This window comes from Protopterus annectens, chromosome 9.part0 (assembly GCF_019279795.1).
Source record: "Protopterus annectens isolate FY-2018-M chromosome 9.part0, PAN1.0, whole genome shotgun sequence".
Classification (NCBI taxonomy): Eukaryota; Metazoa; Chordata; order Ceratodontiformes; family Protopteridae; genus Protopterus; species Protopterus annectens.
Window position 1 is genome coordinate 1,603,244,372 of NC_056743.1, and position 6,482 is coordinate 1,603,250,853.

Here is a 6,482-nt window from a genome sequence, read left to right on the forward strand (position 1 = left end):
TGTCACTGTTAGACAGATGCACAGTATACTAACCTCGGAAAAGGGCATAGCAAAATAAATTTAAAATGGGTGGCGAAAGCCAAACCCATTCTGGCTAGGCTTATAAATGCCCTAGGGCAGATAGTCTAGTATGAACCTATGAACCTATGAACCTATGAACCTATGTACCTTGTTCCCCATTGGCCCTATGTGCTGTTAATCCCCATGGCAATCACAATACTATGGTAGCATGTGCAAAGGTCACTTGTCAGTCACCTCTATGGTACAGTTGTGGAATATGTGGGTCATATGGCAATGTCACAGCTGCCACATGTACACAGTCAACCCTTTCCCCTACACATGGATGTACAACACATGTATGAGATGCAACCACATAGCCAAACTGGGGACTAAGCACTCTGAACCCAGTACTGGCATAACCTGTCAGGTGGCATGAAATACTACAGTGACTACAATACCAGTCTGATGTAGACCTACACTGACAGCAATCCAAACACGTGAACACACTGGGCCATTTGTGGAGCCTCAGAATAGCATCCTGCCTGAGCAGCAGACACCTCTGCAGCTGGCACACAGGCATACGTTAAGCCAGAACACAGCACATGCAACACATAGCACACAAATCCTGTGTGCCAAGCAGTCACAGCCTGTACGGCTAGACATCACACCTGCTACAGTTGTGTTAGGTACCTTCATTGTCCGGTACAGTGAGGTCCCGCTCACCAGGCTGGACAAGGTGAAGGTCACAGTGATATGCCCGTGGGGCACTATGGTCCACCACATAACACAAGCATACAGGTCAGTCAGAGGCATGGACACATATGACTCAGTCATTGTCCATGCCACTATGGCTGACCTGTGATGTACCTCCCTGGACTACATGATAGAGAACATGGAAGGGCTCTCTGAGCATGTGGCACAGGCTGGTATGACCCTGACCTTGGTTGGCAACATGTAGACTATATGCCCCAGACCAGATGTGTATCCCTCGCTGCTAGGATGATACCATATACATCTCACACTGTATATACACATACCACATGCAGCACCCGCACAGAAGACCACAGTTATAATGTTATCCAGTGCAAATACCATGTATTCACATGTGGCAGGTGTCAGACATGGGAACTATTGAAGGTCACAGGTACATATATGTATTTGGCACGCACATACATCATCTGTGTCCATTGCCATTACTGGTTTAATCGATGTCATGCATTATTGTGAACAACAACCCACACACATGGGCATTCTGTGTGACAAAAACACACGTGGCATGTGTGGAATTCAAAGCTATAACTAACTGTGCTACGACAGTAGTGAGAGACGCAGTAGCAGAGCATGCTATTTGCATTACTGGGAGATTTGGCCTCTTCCGCTGTACTTGTAGGGTGCTGACATCATCTCTGTGTAGAGATTGGAATATGCAGCAGCTGGTGTGTTGTACTGGTTGGCAAAAGGGTCAGCTCTCTCACACATGTAATTGCACACACCCTACTTCCACCCCCCACACACACACACACTTGCCATTTGCAGGATTCAAACCCCTACCTAACTATGTTATGACACTCAAGACGGACGCATTAGCGGAGCGCGGTATTCGCATTACTGGGAGGTTTTCTTTCTCCTGCTGTACTTATAAGGTGCTGACATCATCAGTGTTTAGAAAGGGGAATGTGCATCCTGTCGTGTGTTCTCTTAGTTGCCAAAAGGGACATTTCCCTCACATAGAATTGCACACACACTATCCCCCCTCACCCATACACACACACTTGCCATTTGCAGGATTCAAACCCCTACCTAACTATGTTATGGAACACAAGACAGACCCATTAGCAGAGCGTGCTATTCGCATTACTGGGAGGTTTCCCTTCTCCTGCTGTACTTATAGGGTGCTGACATCATCAGTGTTTAGAAAGGGGAATTTGCATCCTGTAGTGTGTTCTCCTAGTTGCTAAAAGGGACATTTCTTTCATACAGAATTGCACACACACTAACCCCCCTCCACACACACTGAGCATTTGAAGGATTCAAACCCCTACCTAACTATGTTATGATACTCGAGACGGACGCATTAGCAGAGCGCGCTATTCGCATTATTGGGAGGTTTATCTTCTCCTGCTGTACTTATAGGGTGCTGACATCATCAGTGTTTAGAAAGGGGAATGTGCATCCTGTAGTGTGTTCTCCTAGTTGCCAAAAGGGACATTTCTTTCATACAGAATTGCACACACACTAACCCCTCTCCACACACACAGAGCATTTGCAGGGTTCAAACCCCTACCTAACTATGTTATGACACTTGAGACAGACGCATTAGCGGAGCGTGCTATTCGCTTTACTGGGAGGTTTACTTTCTCCTGCTGTACTTATAGGGTGCTGACATCATCAGTGTTTAGAAAGGGGAATGTGCATCCTGTAGTGTGTTTTCCCAGTTGCCAAAAGGGACACTTCCCTCACACAGACACCAATCCCGCTCACCCACACACACACACACTGAGCATTTGCAGGATTCAAACCCCTACCTAACTATATTATGACACTTGAGGGAAACGCATTAGCAGAGCGCACTATCCGAATTACTTGGCATCTGTTCTGCACCTGCAGTATTTATAGGGTGCTGACATCATTATTTCTACAGAGGTATGTACATCTAGTACTACCTGTCAGGTGGGGGATAGCATATATATGCATTTGCAGCCACCTACTTCAGGGTCAGATATGCACATCGCACTGGCAGGTTATGTTCTATACCATGCTTCGTGACCACAGGACCTGTAACACACAACACAACCAGATCGGACCACCCCTCCCACATCCAGGACACACACTTTGCTTCCCTGGGAACAGTGCCAAGATATGCAGGTGTTCACATACAATATTCCAGTTGTTAATGTCAGGTACAGGTATGTTGTGTGTGGGAACTACTCAGGCCTCTACAACATTACCCTACAGCCACTACAATTTGTGAGTCCATGTGCTATGGCAGAACCACTCACCACAGCCACAAGGGGGAATACATATTGCACCTGACCATCTGCAACATGGGTACTCACTGTTCCACACCAGAGGTAGACCACCATTGTTGATATCTGACCATACCCACCTTTCCCTGGACATCCATATCCCATCCCCACTCCCAGGCAAGGTTGTCACTGCAAACAAAGTGTATTTATCAAAAGCAGACTTTACACTTGTGAAGACTGGGGTGGAAGACTTCAAAGGACCCATGCTGGGGGAGTATACAGGCCACTCTGCATAATCCTTGACAATTGCATTCTATGAGCATGTGGAAGGTTTGCATTGATCAATGCTATCCCAAATATACCCATGACTGCTCCACAACAGGACACCTGTCAGGTGTACACCAGCCATATATGAGATGCCCAACAGACAGAGTGAGCTAATACATTGCAGAGCAGTAGCCCACAGAGGGAGGACATCTCTGAACAGTACTGGCACGACACTTCAATCCCTCATAATCATCACGACAAAGTGTTGACAGTGAAATTGTCCCGACAATGCAGATAAGGCTCCCCTCAGTCTGTTATTGACGCCCACTTACTGTTAGAGGTCCTCAGTAACCCTCTTCCAGCACACACCAACAACATGGATGTGGCTTAGCAAATTCAACCCCTGGGATCTCCACTGTGTCCCTGCTTGACAGAGGCACAGCACACTAGCCTCACACGGTGCCTTATGTGACCTACTTTACAGTGGCACAGTAGCCTACTGTACTGGGGAGGCAGACGCCAAGCACACTCTGGCTAAGCTGTCATTCCCTAGGGCAAACAGCCTAGTGTTGACCTCTACACCCATATGTTTAATTGTCAGATGCACAATATTTGTTGCTGATAGACTATTTGCAGGTCTTTATTGCCATAGCATTCCCTGTTTCTATGAACAACTTGTGTATCTGTGGAAGATGTTTGAATGTGGGAGGGATCCACTATATCACGTATGTCTCTGTAGTCATTTAACTGTGTGCACTGGGCAGATTGCTGTAATGTGGTTGGTTCCTGGAATAACACGTACAAATACCAGATATGTGTGGCCAACTGCTAAACTGAGATTTGGCCTAAGTGTGTGAGCATGCCCAGTTCAGGCTTCCCATGGCATGTTGTCTGACATATGTCTCATTTATCAAAGTGTGCGAGCATGCCCAGTGTGAGCTTTCCATATGTTGAACTCTGCAGCCCACCACATTTGTGGATGAGTGTGAACTTCAACAATATCTCACGTTTATGGTTATGTGTTGTGTGTCATGTTGTGTAGTTACTGTCCAACTGCTTTGTGTCTGAACACAACAGGGATTATACTCTGCCTGCAGGGTTTGCATGGGATACTTTACATACAGTTGTCAACATCCTTTCATACTGACCTAACACTGTAGTACCGTATAGTGTACTGGTTCAGTACTTTCACTGTGGTGGACAGTATCCTGGCCTTTAGTCCTATCACTGCTTTACATTTTCATAGTGAGCACAACAGCCTGGTTAGGGGCCAGTTGTGCACATCTGACCATGTTGCATTATGTTCAGATATGAACTACTTAAACCAGGCTTGTCCAACATTGGTAGTGTATTCCACAACATAGGTGTACATTGGCAAACACTTGCGATGTGCCCTAGGCCATTTCTAATGCTAGTCGGAGAGTGCATTTGTCCTTCGACACACATTGTAAGTGGAGTTTGCCATGACATATGTCATGGTTAGTATACTGTGCCTCCGTCTACCCGTGACATAACAGTGATACCCAGAGTAAACCTACCATCTCCCATCCACTCATCAAGATTCCTCTTGAGGAGAGTCGATGAGTGACTCTCTGACTAACCTGTACTGGGAGTTTACTCATGAGTGGTGGTGGTTTCTGTGTTATGGATCATTCAGTACAGCTTGTCCTATGTATGTCAGTGCTGGGGTTCAGGTCTCTCATGTGCATAGCTCACTGCCATTCAGATTGTACAAGGTGCAGCATGTTCATTGATTCCATCTTGGACATGGCTTTATACATCAGGCACAGCTTGCCTCTGGGTGGGCAGTATGGCAGTGTGTGGAGCTGCAGTTTGTTTAATCAGGCAACACATGGCATCTGTTCAAGCTCTTTGATACTCCTGGTGAGGTACTTTTGGGGACTTTACAGTTGATGGAGGTGTCTGCTGAGATACATCCCACAGGGGCTATTGTAGTCAATTGTAACGCTGATGAAGGATGACTGCAGAACCACAGTGACCTCCCCTTATCTAGATCTGACAACCTTCGTGATAGGTGGGTATATGGTATGTTTCTGTAACCACTACAGCCACACGTTTGTCCAATGCAGGATATCTATCAACTTGTGTCCCCAGGTCTCTCATTACATGTTAAGTACTTAATGGGTTAACACATATGTGGTAATTGGTGGGCACTTACTGTATATCCACAGGGGTTGACTATACACTTTTCTGCAATTTGCTTGCTGACATGGCTATGGCACCAGTTGTCTGTTTCTTTGTGGCCCTTTTGTGGGATGCTTGTGTCAGCTGGAGGGTCAGATATGGTGGCCAGTTTGTAGTCCTCTGCAAACATGTTCAGACACAGTCCTTCCATGTTGGCCTGTACCTATGGGACATATATACCAAACGAGGGAGGTCCCAGGACCAAGCCTTGTGGGATGCCAGTTATATCTGGTTTGTAGTCTGACATGGCTGCAGCATGTCTGACCATGTCAGTTCTGTCCTTGGTCTGGTTTGCAACCCCTCTACTGACATAGGGGTTTATATTTAAGCTGGTGAGCCTATCTATAATGAACATGTGGGGTATTGTATGGAAGCCTTTGCAAGGTCCAGCTACGCTGTGTGGATCACATTGCCCTCATCAATTACCTTAATGACTGTTTCAAATGAGTCAAACATGTTTAAGGGGCAGGATCTGCACTTAAGAAAGCCACACTGGGTAGGGTCCGGTGTCAGTAGGTCCCCAATATCTTTATGTCTGTGGTACATGCTGATCCTTTCCATAGCTGTGCAGACCAAGCTTGTCAGGATTCTGGGGTGGTAGTTTGCAGTATCCATTCAGGCAACACCTTTGTTGAGAAGGACCACTGTTGTTGTACACTGCTCTTTGGGTACATATCCTGTGGTAAGGCTGACATTGAGCAGTAGTGTGATTTGGCATTCCATTCTTCTTGGAGTCCATGTTGGACTCAGCCCAGGACACCATCTCATACCATTGCTGCTGTGTGTTTTGCTTTGTAGATGCTGGCTGTTACCTCAGCATCTGCAATGTCAGGGCGGCAGCAGTCTGCTGGGATAGATATTTTGCATTCTGGGTGGGGGGGGTTGCATTGCACCTGTCAGGTTGTATGTTGGCAATATGTGTGTGTGTTTGGTATGTTGTTTGTAATATTTGAGTGATTCAGAGCATATCCATGAATTCCCAACAAGGTTCCTACCATCAGTTGAGAAAGCCTTGTGATTATCCTTAGTGTCCTGTACAATTTG